Source organism: Protomyctophum parallelum (genome assembly GCF_964188405.1).
Source record: "Protomyctophum parallelum genome assembly, chromosome: 10".
NCBI lineage: Eukaryota > Metazoa > Chordata > Actinopteri > Myctophiformes > Myctophidae > Protomyctophum > Protomyctophum parallelum.
Window position 1 is genome coordinate 51,453,489 of NC_139704.1, and position 18,648 is coordinate 51,472,136.

The window sequence follows — 18,648 nt, forward strand, 5'->3', positions numbered from 1 at the left end:
TGTATTCCTCCTCCTGCCCACCCTTGACACACGCCACGATTGCTGTATCATCAGAGTATTTCTGAATGAAACAGGACTCCGTGTTGTGTTTAAAGTCTGACGTGTACAGTGTGAACAGGAAGGGAGCCAGGACAGTCCCCTGGGGTGCCCCCGTGTTGCTCACCAGCGTCCCTGACACACAGTTCCCCAGCCTGACATACTGTGGACGTCCTGTCAGGTAGTCTGTAATCCAGGTTACAAAGGAGGGATCCACCCCCATCCCATTCAGCTTGTCTCTGAGTATGGGGGGTTGGATGGTGTTGAAAGCACTTGAAAAGTCAAAGAACATAATCCTTGCGTAGCGATTCGGCTTGTCCAGATGACAGTGGACTCGGTGCATCATGTAGAGGACAGCATCCTCCACGCCAATGTGTTCCTGGTATGCAAACTGCAAGGGGTCTAGTATGTCACTGACCTGTGGTCTCAGTTTACCCAGTAGCAGCCTCTCCAGGGTCTTCATGATGTGTGACGTGAGGGCCACCGGTCTGTAGTCCTTTGGCTCACTCGGCCTCCCTGCCTTGGGGACTGGTGTGACAGCTGTTGGCTGTTTTGATTATGTTTGATTAATGATAATAAATATATATAGAGCTGAGGCTATCATATCTATATATATATATATTTATTAGTAGGTTTTTAGCAGGTACTAGGTTATAGGAGGAGCACCTATTGTGCTGAGCATTGTTGTCCCTAATGTGTTGCCGTCCTGAGGAGGGCGTGGCTTGGAGCCTGATCAGCCCTCGGATTGGTCCTGTGGCAGCTCAGGCCTTGCTTCCTGGACTATAAAGCTCACTCTCTGTCTGGACTTCGGGGTGGGAACACTGCTGCGTGTGGTGTGGGAACACTGCTGCGTGTGGTGTGGGAACACTGCTGCGTGTGGTGTGGGAACACTGCTGCGTGTGGTGTGGGAACACTGCTGCGTGTGGGGTGGGAACACTGCTGCGTGTGGGGTGGGAACACTGCTGCGTGTGGGGTGGGAACACTGCTGCGTGTGGTGTGGGAACACTGCTGCGTGTGGGGTGGGAGCACTGCTGCGTGTGGGGTGGGAACACTGCTGCGTGTGGGGTGGGAACACTGCTGCGTGTGGGGTGGGAACACTGCTGCGTGTGGGGTGGGAACACTGCTGCGTGTGGGGTGGGAGCACTGCTGCGTGTGGGGTGGGAACACTGCTGCGTGTGGGGTGGGAACACTGCTGCGTGTGGGGTGGGAACACTGCTGCGTGTGGGGTGGGAACACTGCTGCGTGTGGGGTGGGAACACTGCTGCGTGTGGGGTGGGAACACTGCTGCGTGTGGCCTTCCCTCCAGCCGACTGCTTATGTGTTTCATGTCAGGTTTAGTTGTAGTTCCATTTGTCTGTGTGTTAGGTTGTGTCGTTTGTTCATCCGTCATGTAAGTCACTCCATAATTCTGGGCTCACAGAGCCATTCTGTCCACCATTTTGTGATGCACTTAAGCCACTTTGTTATTTATTGTCATTTGAGTATTAAACCAAATACTCTTTTATGAGCCGTGTTGTTCTTTCATACATGTTACGGGCAGTAAAACCCCTAGACTTGAACCGTTTCGTAACAAGAATCCACACATGTATTTATTGTACAGTCGTCAGATCTACATCATTCAGGATGGTGTTTTGTCCTCTTAAATGTTGTGTAGAATCCATACATGTATTTATTGTACAGTATTACAGTCAGATCTACATCATTCAGGATGGTGTTTTGTCCTCTTAAACGTTGTGTAGAATCCACACATGTATTTATTGTACAGTATTACAGTCAGATCTACATCATTCAGGACGGTGTTTTGTCCTCTTAAACGTTGTGTAGAATCCACACATGTATTTATTGTACAGTATTACAGTCAGATCTACATCATTCAGGATGGTGTTTTGTCCTCTTAAATGTTGTGTAGAATCCACACATGTATTTATTGTACAGTATTGTGGGAGCCAAGTTTGAATATGTGATTATTTGAATGATTACAGCTTTATTTTTGTGTTTTGTATTTTGGTTTAACAGTTCATGCATATTGCATTATGATTGTTAAATTAGCTATGTTAAAAAGCTTAATTAAGTTCATTTGTTTGTTTCTTGGTGATGTGCTTTAGGTTAAAAACATGATGTTAATGTAGCTTTAAGAAGAGAGCTCTGGTTGCCTGAGTTAATTGCAGTTGCTAACAGCTGAGTGTGTGCAGGTCAGGGCAGATTCAGCTAATTGACTCTGGAGTAGTGTTCTCATTTTCTGCCCGAACCCGACCCGGCCCGGCCCGGCCCAACATTTTAGGGCCGGGCCCAAAAAATATGCTAATTAGACGGGCCGGGCCGGGCCTCGGGCTCTGTGATTTCCCGTGATTTTTTATTTTTCTTCTTTCAAAAATGTTATTATAATAAAAATAGCAATTCTGTTATTTGTGCAATGTGTAGGCTATATAGCCTACAAGTATGTATTTATTATGAAGAGGGCTGCGCTATGGCGATTCACTTGTGACAGGAGGAAGACGGAGGAGTGGAGGCAGGGGGCTTGGAATGGATTACTGACTGCGCAGGCAGAGAGAAGTGAACGGTGGGGTGGTTGTTTAATGTTTATACCGCTGGCTGGCCTCTGTTTTTCGGCGCACCAAATGAGCTTCTGCTTCAGTTCATAATGCTAAATGTTTTATAAATCAATCGGATTATCAAACGATAGACTGCAACATGACAAAAACAGTTGCAAAAACAGTTGCACTGAGCCATCTCGTTAAACCCAGCTGGCTGCGATGAATAACCTAATCATTATAGACCTAATCAACGTCACCAACCGATCCATATAATTCTGAAGTGTATGATCTGACCACGCAATGTTACAGTCCACTGCAGGCTATTTGATTTACAAAATGATTAGTATTATAGCCGCCGTCCCTCAGTGCGGCAGCGGCGCTCCTCGTTATATGTGTCAGATTTAAAATAACAGAGCTGTCTCTAAGCTCTAAGCTCGAGACACGCCATGAGCGGGTGCATGGATATATATGTAGGCTATGTTTGTTCTTTTGGACACCGGACGGGGACGATACTTGGGGTCTTGGACATAGCTTCACTTCAGAGGAAACGGGGAGCTACTCACCGGTCACCACCACTGGAAATGGAATCCATTAGAACGATATGGAAATTGTAGGCTACATTAACAGTCTAACGTGAGCTACATAAATCCTTTATTTCGGCGATAAGTCCATTGAACTCGTTCTCACTCTCACACAGACACACACTGAAAGAAAAAAAAGAACGGCACTTTATTGCATGGCCAGCGCAGCGTGTGTCTGTGTGTCAGTGGTTCACTGACGGCGCATGCTGCTGCGCTGGCCATGCATTAAAGTGGCGTTCTTTTTTTTCTTTGTCGGGCTTTATAGGGCTTCGGGCCTAACATTATGGTATTTTTTAGGGCCGGGCCGGGCTTCGGGCTGACCCAGTTAGGGCCGGGCCGGGCCGGGCTTCAAATTTCGGGCCCGATGAGAACTCTACCTCAAAGGCCCTTAAAACTAGGCTCCAGAGTTAAAGCGTGTAAAGTGTGTGTGTGTGTGTGCGTGCGTGTTGGGGGAGGCGTGTCCACTCTGTGTGTGTGTGTGTGTGTGTGTGTGTGCGTGTGTGCGCTTGTTGGGGGGAGGCGTGTCCACTCAGTGTAAAGTGTGTGTGTGTGTGTGTGTGTGTGTGCGCGTGTGTGTGTGTGTGTGTGTGTGTGTGTGTCAATGTTATAATAGTTAACTAAAACTAACAAAAAAACTAGAATTAAAAAACATTTTAGTTAACTGAAACTAATAAAAAATAAAAATAAATGAAAAAACGATAACTAAACTGAAACTGTATTTATTGTGTGTCCTCAAAACTAACTGAAATTATAGACAAAACACCATTAGTTTTAGTTTTTATCAATATTTATGCCTTTCGGATATTTATAATATAATCCTTTTAAATTCATTCCATTAATGTCCTCATTTTTCAAACAAGTTTTACGTACGAAAAACAAACAAACTATAACTAAATTAAACTAAAACTAAAACTAAGCATTTTCACCAAAATAAAAACTAGCAAACCCGCTCTAAGGTCAGATTCTCACCTAATACTTCGGTAGACTCAGATCCGTATGGGCGGGGAAATGGAATTCTTGCATATTTAATTGGCTGCGGTTTGCCTTCACACTGTCATTCGCAGCAATTGGAAACGCAGCAGGGGGGACCTTTATCAATGTGTTCCGTTCATAAACTATAGCCTACACAGCAGGGGGGACCTTTATCAATGTGTTCCATTCATAAACTATAGCCAAACAGTGAAATCTATGGTGATAAAATTACACTCATAACGTGCATGTGTCGTGCCGTCTGGGACCCCCCCCCCTCTCTCTCTCTCTCTACGCACGCAGCCGCCACACACTGTTCTTTTGGGCATGCAGCACAGCGCTGCATGAGCGCACTGATATAACTCCCCAGTCCCACACAGTGACAGCACTCCATGTTTACGGCACGCACAGACAGACAGACAGACAGACAGACAGAATATGATGTAGGCTATAATACACTGCAGTGTTTTTATGTGTTTTCTTAAGCAATTGATTAATGTACACGTCCTCATTTCGATCAGGGCTTCAGTCTCCTTATTCGACCACGTCTATAACGGGACATCTTTGCGCTGCGTAAAATATGCCTTCTCCGTCTCCAACTGTGTTCAGCTCCTCACCCGCCACATTATGTTTGCTTAATCTCCTTTATTTACTGCGGATTGCATTCACACCTGCACCGAATCGTAGTCAAGTGCGATTTGAAGCGAAGCGAAACCCACGTTTTTGGGCGGAGTAAAATGCGGTTATTTGCTGCGCATTAGGATTCGAATGAGCCTTCAACGAAGCGCACTTTCTGACAATGCGCAGCAGGATTCGTTTTAATCGCAGCAAAGCTCTCATGGTATGAATGTGACCTAAAACTAAACTAACTGAATTAGAAAAAAATATGTCAAAACTAACTAAAACTAAACTATAATGAAAAAACCAAAACTATTATAACCGTGTGTGTGTGTGTGTGTGTGTGTGTGCTTGTTGGGTGGGGCGTGTCCACTCAGTGTAAAATGTGTGTGTAGGGGGCGGGGGCATGCGCATACTCAGTTTCTACCATACCAGCACGCTGACACACCCACACCTGTTATGCCTGCTGCACTGACACACACACACACACACACACACACACACACACACACACAACTTCAACCTGCAGCAGCAGAGCACAGATAAAAGAAAGACTTGCACTGATCACACACACACACACACACACACACACGAAAGCAAAGGTACTATGTTTACCCATGCAGGGTAACTGGCCTAAGCATCAGATACTTGTTTACAGCCAGGCCCTGCTTATTTCATAGAACATTTCATGGTAGAGGTTCAATGCCTTGTCCAAGGGCACTTCAGCGGTGGTCATTTTAACGTGTCGGACCGCTGATTCGGTACCGCTTCTGGTATCAAGACCGCTCCGCAATCCGTTCGGCCACACCACTTCAAACTGCAGCACCAGAGCACAGGTAAGAGATTGTGTGTGTGTGTGTGTGTGTGTGTGTGTGTGTGTGTGTGTGTGTGCCTCCTCCAACTGAATATACTTTCCGCACTTTTCTATTTTGACTCTTGCCTTGTCAATGCAAGCGTGTGTTTTCTCAAAAAGCTACTTTGAATGGAATTGAATGGAACTTGGATTGTGGCTCTTAATGGAAAAATATGGAATTAATGCAATAAGAGGAGGATTCATATTTAATCTTGGTGTTTTAAGGATTTATTTTTAGTCCTGATCTTTTGAAGAAAATGTCACAAACATTTAATATTTTAATCGTCTTAAATATAAACATAGCCTGATGAAGGCTGTATAGGCTGACATGTTGCTGGTTCAACTATATTTCACTGCATTTGAAGACAGTGTTTATTCTATTAAAGGTATATTTTCACTTAATTCAAATATCACCTCTTTTTTGTTTTGTTGTGATAATCCCTACTATAGAGTGTGCTGACCATATAAGGATTTCCTCCCTGTCCCCAGTTAACCCTTGGGGTAAAAAAAACATAGGTTTTGTTTTTGGCTGGGTGGCCCGGCCTTCATCCAATCAGGATAGAGCCTTCTGCCAATCGAGCGGTGGCGGGCCTTTTTAGGCATTTAGTAGACGCTCTTAATCCAGAGCGGTTTACATTAAGCACACACTGTAGAGGGTGCATGTGCACATCTTGTTCCCGGGGCAGAGCGGACAGAGCATTAAGCACACACTGTAGAGTGTGCATGTGCACATCTCTCTCTCTCTCTCTCTCTCTCTCTCTCTCTCTCTCTCTCTCTCTCGTCACGTAGCCATGGTTCATGAGTCAAGGCGCAACTACAGCCTGTTTTACGCGATCGCTACATTTACAATCAAAACGTATATATAAACATTCCGATTTCAAATATAAAGTACTCACAATTTGTCCCGCGGGTGTTAGTTAGTTTCTGCACCAGCGATTAGCATCGCTGCATCCCGCGTTGTTTAATAAAAAGCATTTTTTATCCGAGCTGTTATTTTGCCATTGGCTTTCAACTACGCGCCCCTATCGGTCGGGAGGAGGGTGGCACTCGGTGTGTTCGATATAGGTACGCTGACCGCCCTGCCAATACAGACTAATAGGCGAGTGCGCTCCCGGTGTGCAACTGTGGATTTCCCAAACGAACCCCGTTTGAAAAAAGTAGCCGGGCGCTCGGATAAAAATGCTTTTTATTAAACAACGCATTTGCAGCAACTAACTAACACCCGCGGGACAAATTGTGAGTTCTTTATATTTGAAATCTGAATGTTTATATATACGTTTTGGTTGTTAATGTAGCGACCGCGTAAAACAGGCTGTAGTTGCTTATCATGACAGTCATGTTTCAGGGCTATCTCGTCACGTAGTTGTGGCGTTCACTGTTTACCGTCCCCGATGTATGTCGTCTCTCTCCTGCCTCCTCTTTAACAGATGTCGCCCAAATCAAACCTGATTTATGAAACTATTCGTTTTAATTTGTAGGCAGTAATTAGTAAAGAAAAGTGTGACTGAATGTCACTGGAAGATATTCATGATTCTCTGTTGTGTGTGTGAGCCACTGACTGAAGCCAATCAGCCAATGACTTATTGCACTTATTACATTGTTGCACTGTTACTAATTCACATTTGGTGAATGAAGCCTGATTCTTGATTTGGAGTCATTATATCCAGAGAGTCTGAACCCATTAAGTAGGAAACATGTTTGTTTCCCAAACTGTAATTTATAGGTATGTTATTATTTGTAGACTGTGATATGACTTATTAATTTCAGTAGTATTGGCCTCTTGGTTATCTCTGATATTTGATTTATTTGCAACAGTAGTCTGTTCATGTTCTCATCACATTTAGAGAATAAAAGCCTCATTTTGTAACTTAATTTTATTAATAATCATTCCATCTCATGACAATAATGTTGTTCAATGAGGTTTGGCCTTTCCTAGATGGAAATGTAGTCCGTTTTCTGTGTGTTTCCTACATTTTTAGGACCAACATTATTTGGGCTTGCGGCCCTTGGACTTGTGGTATTTTGCTGAGTGGCCCCTGAGCCATCTTAAGTTGAGTAGCCCTGGTTTAGATCAACTGATAAAGGCCAGAAAAGCCAAACTGAGCTCATGCAAGTTTGAGTCGGATATGTTTTATTTCCCTTTTTGTTCTGCATTACAGTTTGATTCACTGAGGCAGGTTCACAGCCTTTAGAGTGAGAGACTGTGTGTGTGTGTGTGTGTGTGTGTGTGTGTGTGTGTGTGTGTGTGTGTGTGTGTGTGTGTGTGTGTGTGTGTGTGTGTGTGTGTGTGTGTGTGTGTGTGTGCGCGTGTGTGCGTGTGTGCGTGCGTGTTGGGGGGAGGCGTGTCCACTCAGTGTGTGTGTGTGTGCGTGCGTGCGTGTTGGGGGAGGCGTGTCCACTCAGTGTAAAGTGTGTGTGTGTGTGTGTGTGTGTGTGTGTGTGTGTGTGTGTGCGTGTGTGTGTGTGTGTCAATGTTATAATAGTTAACTAAAACTAACAAAAAAAACTAGAATTAAAAAACATTTTAGTTAACTGAAACTAATAAAAAATAAAAATAAATGAAAAAACGATAACTAAACTGAAACTGTATTTATTGTGTGTCCTCAAAACTAACTGAAATTATAGACAAAACACCATTAGCCCATTTAGGCCTGAGGCCGATTCTAAAAACGCCTCTAAATCCTGACCTAAGGTTTCTGAAAAACTTCAAATATTTATATAGCAGCATCAAAAAATTTACACTTTTGAATACTGTACATACTGTAAGATACCAATAGGGGTTCCCGCCCAGAATGGGTTACTTTTAGTTTTTATCAATATTTATGCCTTTCGGATATTTATAATATAATCCTTTTAAATTCATTCCATTAATGTCCTCATTTTTCAAACAAGTTTTACGTACGAAAAACAAACAAACTATAACTAAATTAAACTAAAACTAAAACTAAGCATTTTCACCAAAATAAAAACTAGCAAACCCGCTCTAAGGTCAGATTCTTACCTAATACTTCGGTAGACTCAGATCCGTATGGGCGGGGAAATGGAATTCTTGCATATTTAATTGGCTGCGGTTTGCCTTCACACTGTCATTCGCAGCAATTGGAAACGCAGCAGGGGGGACCTTTATCAATGTGTTCCGTTCATAAACTATAGCCTACACAGCAGGGGGGACCTTTATCAATGTGTTCCATTCATAAACTATAGCCAAACAGTGAAATCTATGGTGATAAAATTACACTCATAACGTGCATGTGTCGTGCCGTCTGGGACCCCCCCCCCCCCCCCCCCCTCTCTCTCTCTCTCTCTACGCACGCAGCCGCCACACACTGTTCTTTTGGGCATGGAGGCACAGCGCTGCATGAGCGCACTGATATAACTCCCCAGTCCCACACAGTGACAGCACTCCATGTTTACGGCACGCACAGACAGACAGACAGACAGACAGAATATGATGTAGGCTATAATACACTGCAGTGTTTTTATGTGTTTTCTTAAGCAATTGATTAATGTACACGTCCTCATTTCGATCAGGGCTTCAGTCTCCTTATTCGACCACGTCTATAACGGGACATCTTTGCGCTGCGTAAAATATGCCTTCTCCGTCTCCAACTGTGTTCAGCTCCTCACCCGCCACATTATGTTTGCTTAATCTCCTTTATTTACTGCGGATTGCATTCACACCTGCACCGAATCGTAGTCAAGTGCGATTTGAAGCGAAGCGAAACCCACGTTTTTGGGCGGAGTAAAATGCGGTTATTTGCTGCGCATTAGGATTCGAATGAGCCTTCAACGAAGCGCACTTTCTGACAATGCGCAGCAGGATTCGTTTTAATCGCAGCAAAGCTCTCATGGTATGAATGTGACCTAAAACTAAACTAACTGAATTAGAAAAAAATATGTCAAAACTAACTAAAACTAAACTATAATGAAAAAACCAAAACTATTATAACCGTGTGTGTGTGTGTGTGTGTGTGTGTGTGTGTGTGTGTGTGTGTGTGTGTGTGTGTGTGTGTGTGTGTGTGTGTGTGTGTGTGTGTGTGTGCTTGTTGGGTGGGGCGTGTCCACTCAGTGTAAAATGTGTGTGTAGGGGGCGGGGCATGCGCATACTCAGTTTCTACCATACCTGCACGCTGACACACCCACACCTGTTATGCCTGCTGCACTGACACACACACACACACACACACACAAGTTGTGTGTGTGTGTGTGTGTGTGTGTGTGTGTGTGTGTGTGTGTGTGTGTGTGTGTCAATGCAAGCGTGTGTTTCCTTGTCAATGCAAGCGTGTGTTTTCTCAAAAGCTACTTTGAATGGAATTGAATGGAACTTGGATTGTGGCTCTTAATGGAAAAATATGGAATTAATGCAATAAGAGGAGGATTCATATTTAATCTTGGTGTTTTAAGGATTTATTTTTAGTCCTGATCTTTTGAAGAAAATGTCACAAACATTTAATATTTTAATCGTCTTAAATATAAACATAGCCTGATGAAGGCTGTATAGGCTGACATGTTGCTGGTTCAACTATATTTCACTGCATTTGAAGACAGTGTTTATTCTATTAAAGGTATATTTTCACTTAATTCAAATATCACCTCTTTTTTGTTTTGTTGTGATAATCCCTACTATAGAGTGTGCTGACCATATAAGGATTTCCTCCCTGTCCCCAGTTAACCCTTGGGGTCAAAAAAACATAGGTTTTGTTTTTGGCTGGGTGGCCCGGCCTTCATCCAATCAGGATAGAGCCTTCTGCCAATCGAGCGGTGGCGGGCCTTTTTAGGCATTTAGTAGACGCTCTTAATCCAGAGCGATTTACATTAAGCACACACTGTAGACAGTGTAGAGGGTGCATGTGCACATCTCTCTCTCTCTCTCTCTCTCTCTCTCTCTCTCTCTCTCTCTCTCTCTCTCTCTCGTCACGTAGCCATGGTTCATGAGTCAAGGCGCAACTACAGCCTGTTTTACGCGATCGCTACATTTACAATCAAAACGTATATATAAACATTCCGATTTCAAATATAAAGTACTCACAATTTGTCCCGCGGGTGTTAGTTAGTTTCTGCACCAGCGATTAGCATCGCTGCATCCCGCGTTGTTTAATGAAAAGCATTTTTTATCCGAGCTGTTATTTTGCCATTGGCTTTCAACTACGCGCCCCTATCGGTCGGGAGGAGGGTGGCACTCGGTGTGTTCGATATAGGTACGCTGACCGCCCTGCCAATACAGACTAATAGGCGAGTGCGCTCCCGGTGTGCAACTGTGGATTTCCCAAACTAACCCCGTTTGAAAAGAGTAGCCGGGGCGCTCGGATAAAAATGCTTTTTATTAAACAACGCGGGATGCAGCGATGCTAATCGCTGGGCAGCAACTAACTAACACCCGTGGAACAAATTGTGAGTTCTTTATATTTGAAATCGGAATGTTTATATATACGTTTTGGTTGTTAATGTAGCGACCGCGTAAAACGGGCTGTAGTTGCTTATCATGACAGTCATGTTTCAGGGCTATCTCGTCACGTAGTTGTGGCGTTCACTGTTTACCGTCCCCGATGTATGTCGTCTCTCTCCTGCCTCCTCTTTAACAGATGTCGCCCAAATCAAACCTGATTCATGAAACTATTCGTTTTAATTTGTAGGCAGTAATTAGTAAAGAAAAGTGTGACTGAATGTCACTGGAAGATATTCATGATTCTCTGTTGTGTGTGTGAGCCACTGACTGAAGCCAATCAGCCAATGACTTATTGCACTTATTACATTGTTGCACTGTTACTAATTCACATTTGGTGAATGAAGCCTGATTCTTGATTTGGAGTCATTATATCCAGAGAGCCTGAACCCATTAAGTAGGAAACATGTTTGTTTCCCAAACTGTAATTTATAGGTATGTTATTATGTGTAGGCTACCAGTGCATGAGACTGTGATATGACTTATTAATTTCAGTAGTATTGGCCTCTTGGTTATCTCTGATATTTGATTTATTTGCAACAGTAGTCTGTTCATGTTCTCATCACATTTTGAGAATAAAAGCCTCATTTTGTAACTTAATTTTATTAATAATCATTCCATGTCATGACAATAATTTTGTTCAATGAGGTTTGGCCTTTCCTAGATGGAAATGTAGTCCGTTTTCTGTGTGTTTCCTACATTTTTAGGACCAACATTATTTGGGCTTGCGGCCCTTGGACTTGTGGTATTTTGCTGAGTGGCCCCTGAGCCATCTTAAGTTGAGTAGCCCTGGTTTAGATCAACTGATAAAGGCCAGAAAAGCCAAACTGAGCTCATGCAAGTTTGAGTCGGATATGTTTTATTTCCCTTTTTGTTCTGCATTACAGTTTGATTCACTGAGGCAGGTTCACAGGCTTTAGAGTGAGAGACTGTGTGTGTGTGTGTGTGTGTGTGTGTGTGTGTGTGTGTGTGTGTGTGTGTGTGTGTGTGTGTGTGTGTGTGTGTGTGTGTGTGTGTGTGTGTGTGTGTGTGTGTGTGTGTGTGTGTGTGTGTGTGTGTGAGTGTGTGTGTGCTTGTTGGGGGGAGGCGTGTCCACTCGGTGTAAAGTGTGTGTGTGTGTGTGTGTGTGTGTGTGTGTGTGTGTGTGTGTGTGTGTGTGTGTGTGTGTGTGTGTTTGTGTGCTTGTTGGGTGGGGGCGTGTCCACTCGGTGTAAAATGTGTGTGTAGGGGGCGGGGGCATGTGCATACTCAGTTTCACACACACACACACACACACACACACACACACACACACACACACACACACACACACACACACACACACACACACACACACACACACACACACACACACCAGGGCCGGATTTAGCCAGCCCCACTAAGGTGGGCAGACAGAACCCCCCGAAATGCATAGAAAACTATGCTATCATCATCTTCTCCTTCTTTGACCAACAGTATGCTAACCCAATTGCCCTTCCTGGTGCAACACAGGAAATGCTTTCTCGTATGTCTTCATGTGTTTCGACACAGTGGCATGCAGGTCTGTTTCGTTTGCACAACATAAGTTCCCTTTTCAGAGTTGCGTAGTCTGTTCCAGTTCCAGGAAGAGCATGCTGGGGTAGCCCCAAACCTCCCTTTGACCCCGTAGTATTGCTCCTAGCAGCTTTAAGTAAAAGTAGCAATACTGCAACATATAAATATTCTGTTAGAACTAAAAGTGTGGAATTCAAAATGTACTTAAGAAAAAATACAAAAGTATTGGCTTCAAAATGTACTTACAGTAGGCCTACCAAAAGTAAAAGTACTCATTGTGCAGAATGTCCCCTTTCCAGATGTATAATAATCTTTTGAAAATAGCTAATCTACAAGCTCACAATCCGTCGCACCGTGACACATGGTGAGGTTGTAGATTGGCTATTTTCAAATGCCCAAAATGTATATAGGGCTGAAGTGGGTAATGTATATATAAATGTATATAGGGCTGAAGTGGGTAATGTATGTTTTGTAATAATAATCCAAATCTACAAAGTAACTAGTAACTAAAGTTTTCAAATAAATAGTGTGAGTAAAAGTACAATATATATATATATATATAGTACAAATAATCCTGCAGAGTCAGCTTTTGAATATTTTGTCTGGATCTCTGCAAGAACCATGCTGGCTAAATAAATAGCGTGTGACCGCGTGTCTGTAAGAACCGATAGAGAGAACCGAAATTGAATTATTGTAATGGGTACCCGGTACCCAGGCACATTCGGTTCGGTACATACTTGGTCCTGAGTTTCGGGACCCACCCCTACTCCCATGTGTGTTTTCTCTCCCCACAAATAACCAATTTTGAACAATCAGGCTTTCATATCATATCAGGTGCTTTAAAGGACCACTTCACCACTTTTCAACCTATCTTCATATAATAGGTCCTCACTAATAATCATGAAAAAATGGCACGATTTTTTCCTACTCAGTCTGTGTCTCATAGGACGGCTGTGGGCAGTTTAGAAACCGTCTTCCAGTGACATCATCATTAGGCAGATTTTTTTTTAAACAAAGATCTTTTTACAAAAATATTTCGATTTTCATTATCGTGAGAACGATGGCTTCCATTTTCGCATTGCAACTTTTCAGGACTAGAAAGCCTGCAGTTTCTATTAGCTTGTATTCCCCATCGATGATGTCACTGGAAGACGGTTTGTGAAGTGCCCACAGCCCTCCTATGAGACACAGACCGAGTAGAAGAAAATTGCACCATTTTTTTCATGATTATTAGTGAGGACCTATTATATGAAGATAGGTTAAAAAGTGGTGAAGTGGTCCTTTAATGGAAATTGCTCTCAGGAACAGCTCAACTGATTTTGGTCTCATCGTGATGTCATTAATGTCACCCTACTTTGTATAATTCCTCCTCTTCTTCAGTCTTCAGTTCCAAATTTGCATTTCTACTTTGTTCACAATGTCGGCCATTGTTGATTTCCCAAGCTGCCATGGAATGGAAACAAGCCTGTTTTGACCTAGCGTCAGTATTAAAATGACTCAAATATTAAATAATCTGCATATCAGCGCCCCCACCACCTCAGGACATTGTGGTACTGCAGCTAAAACTGCTTTCAAAGTCCAGAAAGAAATGACAAGGCCTGGTTATATCAGAGTGGTGATTGAGGCTCAAACCATTAGAAATAACTTTGAGGGACATGGACAATATGATATTAAATATTAAAAGCAGTTTTAAAATGCATCTTATTTGCGCTTTAAGTGTTGTTGTTGTCGTCTGTCAGCGTGAAGCAGCAGCAGCAGAAGAAGAAGAAGAAGCAGCAAGGACGACATCAAGATGGGGAGGAGCAGATCACGGGGATGGAGTCGTCACGAGGTCTGTTTATTTACTCTCCAAACTAACTGAAGTTAGGGTTTAAAAAATACATTGTAGAAACTCACTGTAAGAACGACGCAGACATTAGTATTGGTGGTGAATTCAGAGAGATCAGTTGTTAATCAAATATTGCATTATTGTATCTGAAGTTGTTATATTTTACCTAAATATTTTGCTGATACATTACAATGTCAAATAAATGAAGATTATGAAATATACATGGCAACTAGAACACACACACACACACACACACACACGCGCACACACACACACACACACACACACACACACACACACACACACACACACACACACACACACACACGCTTTGTTTATGGTTGTCCATCAAATCCGATGATGACGTCCACTTCTATCGGTGTTACGGTCATCCTCCAACGTTTTTTTTTTAGGAACTATTTCAGTTCACAGTTCATTTTTTTTTAAATTAACTAGTTCCGTTCATAGTTCATCATTAAAAAATTTGAACTAAAGTTCATCGTTCCAAAAAATAACTATTATAGTTTTATTTAGTTTTATTATTATTATTGCCACAGCCCATAGCCATATAAAACCGCAGACTTTATTCCAAATGAAGGCCTTTGGGATTAATAAAGTGACAACGTGCATGCTTTTATTGTGAAGGCAAAAGTTTCTGAATGTTCTCAGAGTCTGCATCTCCGCATGCTGAAAATAGCTGATCTACAAGCTCACAACGTGTCCGGACGGCGGACGCGACGCGTTGTGAGCTTGTATATCAGCTATTTTCAGCACGGAACACATGATTGTACGAGGAAGAATAAATCAGGCATCACTGCGCTTCATTCACTGTGGAAGAGAGATGTCTTTTGTTGGCCGTTCGTGGCGATATTATGGACACGTACTTCCTCGACGCGATAATAACCAACTAAGCTATTTTTCGTGGCACATTATGTTTAATCAAACAACAACAGGTTTCCTCAGTGTTTGTGTTAGGATTTGGGACCGTGTCTGCTGTCTGTCTGCGTGCTGTCTGTCTGCGTGCTGTCTGTCTGCATGCTGTCTGTCAGCGTGCTGTCTGTCAGCATGCTGTCTGTCAGCGTGCTGTCTGTCAGCGTGCTGTCTGTCAGCGTGCTGTCTGTCAGCGTGCTGTCTGTCTGCGTGCTGTCTGTCAGCGTGCATGATCATCATGCAGTAGCTAGATGCGCGCTCCAGTGACGGCTGAGAAAGATTAGTTAATTTGTGTCGGATAGGGACTTATTGGTGGGTTTTCCACTAGATATTAAGGCATGTTTAGGGTGTGTTTTAGTGCCGGGGATTTCGCCTGGAAGCCTCTATTGAAACACTCACTCTGGAACGAAAGTTGAACGTGAAAAAGTGACGTTCACACACGCCAGAAATGAACGCGTTCACAATGACGTTCATCAAACAGAAATACAGTATGTTCAGTTCACGTTCACCCACAATATGAACGAGTTCGTGAACGATCGTTCTTTGAACGCGTTCGGGTACAACACTGACTACGCCTCACTATGATATAATCTATCAGGTGCCAATGTTTGGAACGAGGGTGCATCCATGAAGTCTTATACTTAGTCTTCTGCTGGAAGATGGCCAAGCAGTCGCACCCCCCAGCGTCAACTTCAAGCTCCGCCTATGGTGCAGGGTTCTGTTAGTGACCCATATCCTGTGTTGCTGACGTGCAGGGTTCTGTTAGTGACCCATATCCTGTGTTGCTGACGTGCAGGGTTCTGTTAGCGACCCATATCCTGTGTTGCTGACGTGCAGGGTTCTTAGCTAAGAGCTTCCAGGTCATTCGCACCTGCTCCCGTCACCAGAACCCCATCGTCGCCAGACTTCAACGCGTTGTAAGGTCCTGGTACTGTTCACCGTGGTCAGAGGCTGCCCGGTCCTTGGTCTTTGACCAGTCCCCCATCATGGCTGCAGGAGGCTGCCCGGTCCTTGGTCTTTGACCAGTCCCCCATCATGGCTGCAGGAGGCTGCCGGGTCCTTGGTCTTTGACCAGTCCCCCATCATGGCTGCAGGAGGCTGCCGGGTCCTTGGTCTTTGACCAGTCCCCCATCATGGCTGCAGGAGGCTGCCGGGTCCTTGGTCTTTGACCAGTCCCCCATCATGGCTGCAGGAGGCTGCCGGGTCCTTGGTCTTTGACCAGTCCCCCATCATGGCTGCAGGAGGCTGCCGGGTCCTTGGTCTTTGACCAGTCCCCCATCATGGCTGCAGGAGGCTGCCGGGTCCTTGGTCTTTGACCAGTCCCCCATCATGGCTGCAGGAGGCTGCCGGGTCCTTGGTCTTTGACCAGTCCCCCATCATGGCTGCAGGAGGCTGCCGGGTCCTTGGTCTTTCAAGGCCCGCCGGTTGTGCACCTCTGGCACATTGCCTTTCTGTCAGGGTGTGCTCCCTTAGCCTTTGCCTAATAAGCTTACCCACAATGCAGTGGAGCTATTTACCCATAGCTGGGGCAGGGTTGACGGGCGTCAGGGCATGTCCACGCAATGGTGGGCCTATACACCGCGTCTCAGAGACCCAGTTACCATGCGTGGCCACGGGGGGGCACTACAGGAGTCTTGGTGGTGGAGAGGCTAAGTACCAGCAGGAGGAGACTTACACACTCTGCTCACACTGGGGGGGGGGGGGGGGGGGGGGGGGGGCTAGCTGGCGGCGGCAGAGAGTAGCAAGCAGAAAGCAGCATGCTACATGCACCATCTACAAACTATGCACTATCTGTGCTACTATACTACCGCACTAGACACGTCACCCTGTGTGAATTCCGTACTGTTCCCATAGAATGTGCAGTGATTGAATGAACTTCATTCAAGTGACTAGAAATATGATTATTGTGTCTTTCAATGTGAACACGGCTTTAGAGAACAAAGCTGAGATGTTAACATCCTCTCTCCATTTGCCCCAGGAACCAACCATGGATTTACTTGAGGAACTCATCTTGAAGACTCTGAAGGAGCTGAAAGCCAGGGAGTTCGAGGACTTCAAGGTTCACTTGCAACACCCTGATATCTTTGAAGGCCTCGTTCCTCTCTCTGATATCTTTGAAGGCCTCGTTCCTCTCCCACCGCTTCCAACCCCAGACGTTCTAATCCCACAGTGCTTCCTTGAGAAGAACAACAAGAAGGGCATCGCTCATCTGATGGTGCTGAGCTACCCCGGTCATGCTCCTCAGATCATGGTGAATGTTCTGAAGAAGATCCACAGGAATGATCTACTGCACAGGTTACCACACATGGCCAAAGGTAGGTGAACCTCATACGGTCTATCCCTGGCCAAAGGAGGAATTCTTTGTAGTGTCTTACATGAGAGATGGTTCAAAGGGGAGATTGTGTGCTCATCTAGTGCATGTGTTTAGAAACTTCAAAGGGGAGATTGTGCGCTCATCTTGTGCATGTGTTTAGACACTTCAAAGGGGAGATTGTGTGCTCATCTAGTGCATGTGTTTAGACACTTCAAAGGGGAGATTGTGCGCTCATCTTGTGCATGTGTTTAGACACTTCAAAGGGGAGATTGTGTGCTCATCTAGTGCATGTGTTTAGACACTTCAAAGGGGAGATTGTGCACTCATCTAAGGCATGTGTTTAGACACTTCAAAGGGGAGATTGTGGTTAGACAGCAAGGAAATAATCAAATATAATGTTTGCTTTCTGGAAACATTTGAACTTGAGTACTCGCTTGACCTACTAGTACATTCTTCCCTGCTGCAATAACAGTTCATTACCTTGCTAAAGATTAATGTAATAACTTAACATCAGTTTAATAGCCAGATAATAGTTAATTACTGCCTGGTAACAGCAGGTTTCTTATACAATGCTGTTGTCTTTTCTAACTCAACAGTAGCTGTGACATCAGACCAGCCTGAAGCTACAGGCACTGACCCAACAATGTCAAGTTCAACATCAACAAGTGGAGGAGTTTCTAAAGCTGAAGGTGAGCTGAAACTATGAATAGAAGTCTTCAATAAACTGATTAACCATTTGAACCCCAGCTTCCCTATTCTTAGGAGAACATTATACACAAATAGCAGATTTACAAGCTCAACACATTGCAATCTGTCATGTTGTTCTCTAAAGCAATGATTACTGTCACAATATAGAGCTATTTAAGACTGTTACTGAACACACTCTATAGCAATGATTACTGTCACAATATAGAGCTATTTAACACTGTTACTGAACACACACTCTATAGCAATGATTACTGTCACAATATAGAGCTATTTAACAATGTTACTGAACACACTCTATAGC

General features: G+C 44.0%; 1 long non-coding RNA gene across 1 annotated transcript; it reads left to right on the forward strand.

Annotated features, from left to right (window-relative positions):
- Window positions 1-5,359: 5,359 nt before the first annotated feature.
- Window positions 5,360-17,427, forward strand: LOC310865938. Its single transcript, XR_014569857.1, has 3 exons — window positions 5,360-5,574; window positions 14,307-14,398; window positions 17,304-17,427. It is a non-coding gene; the product is annotated as an uncharacterized lncRNA (long non-coding RNA).
- Window positions 17,428-18,648: the final 1,221 nt, after the last annotated feature.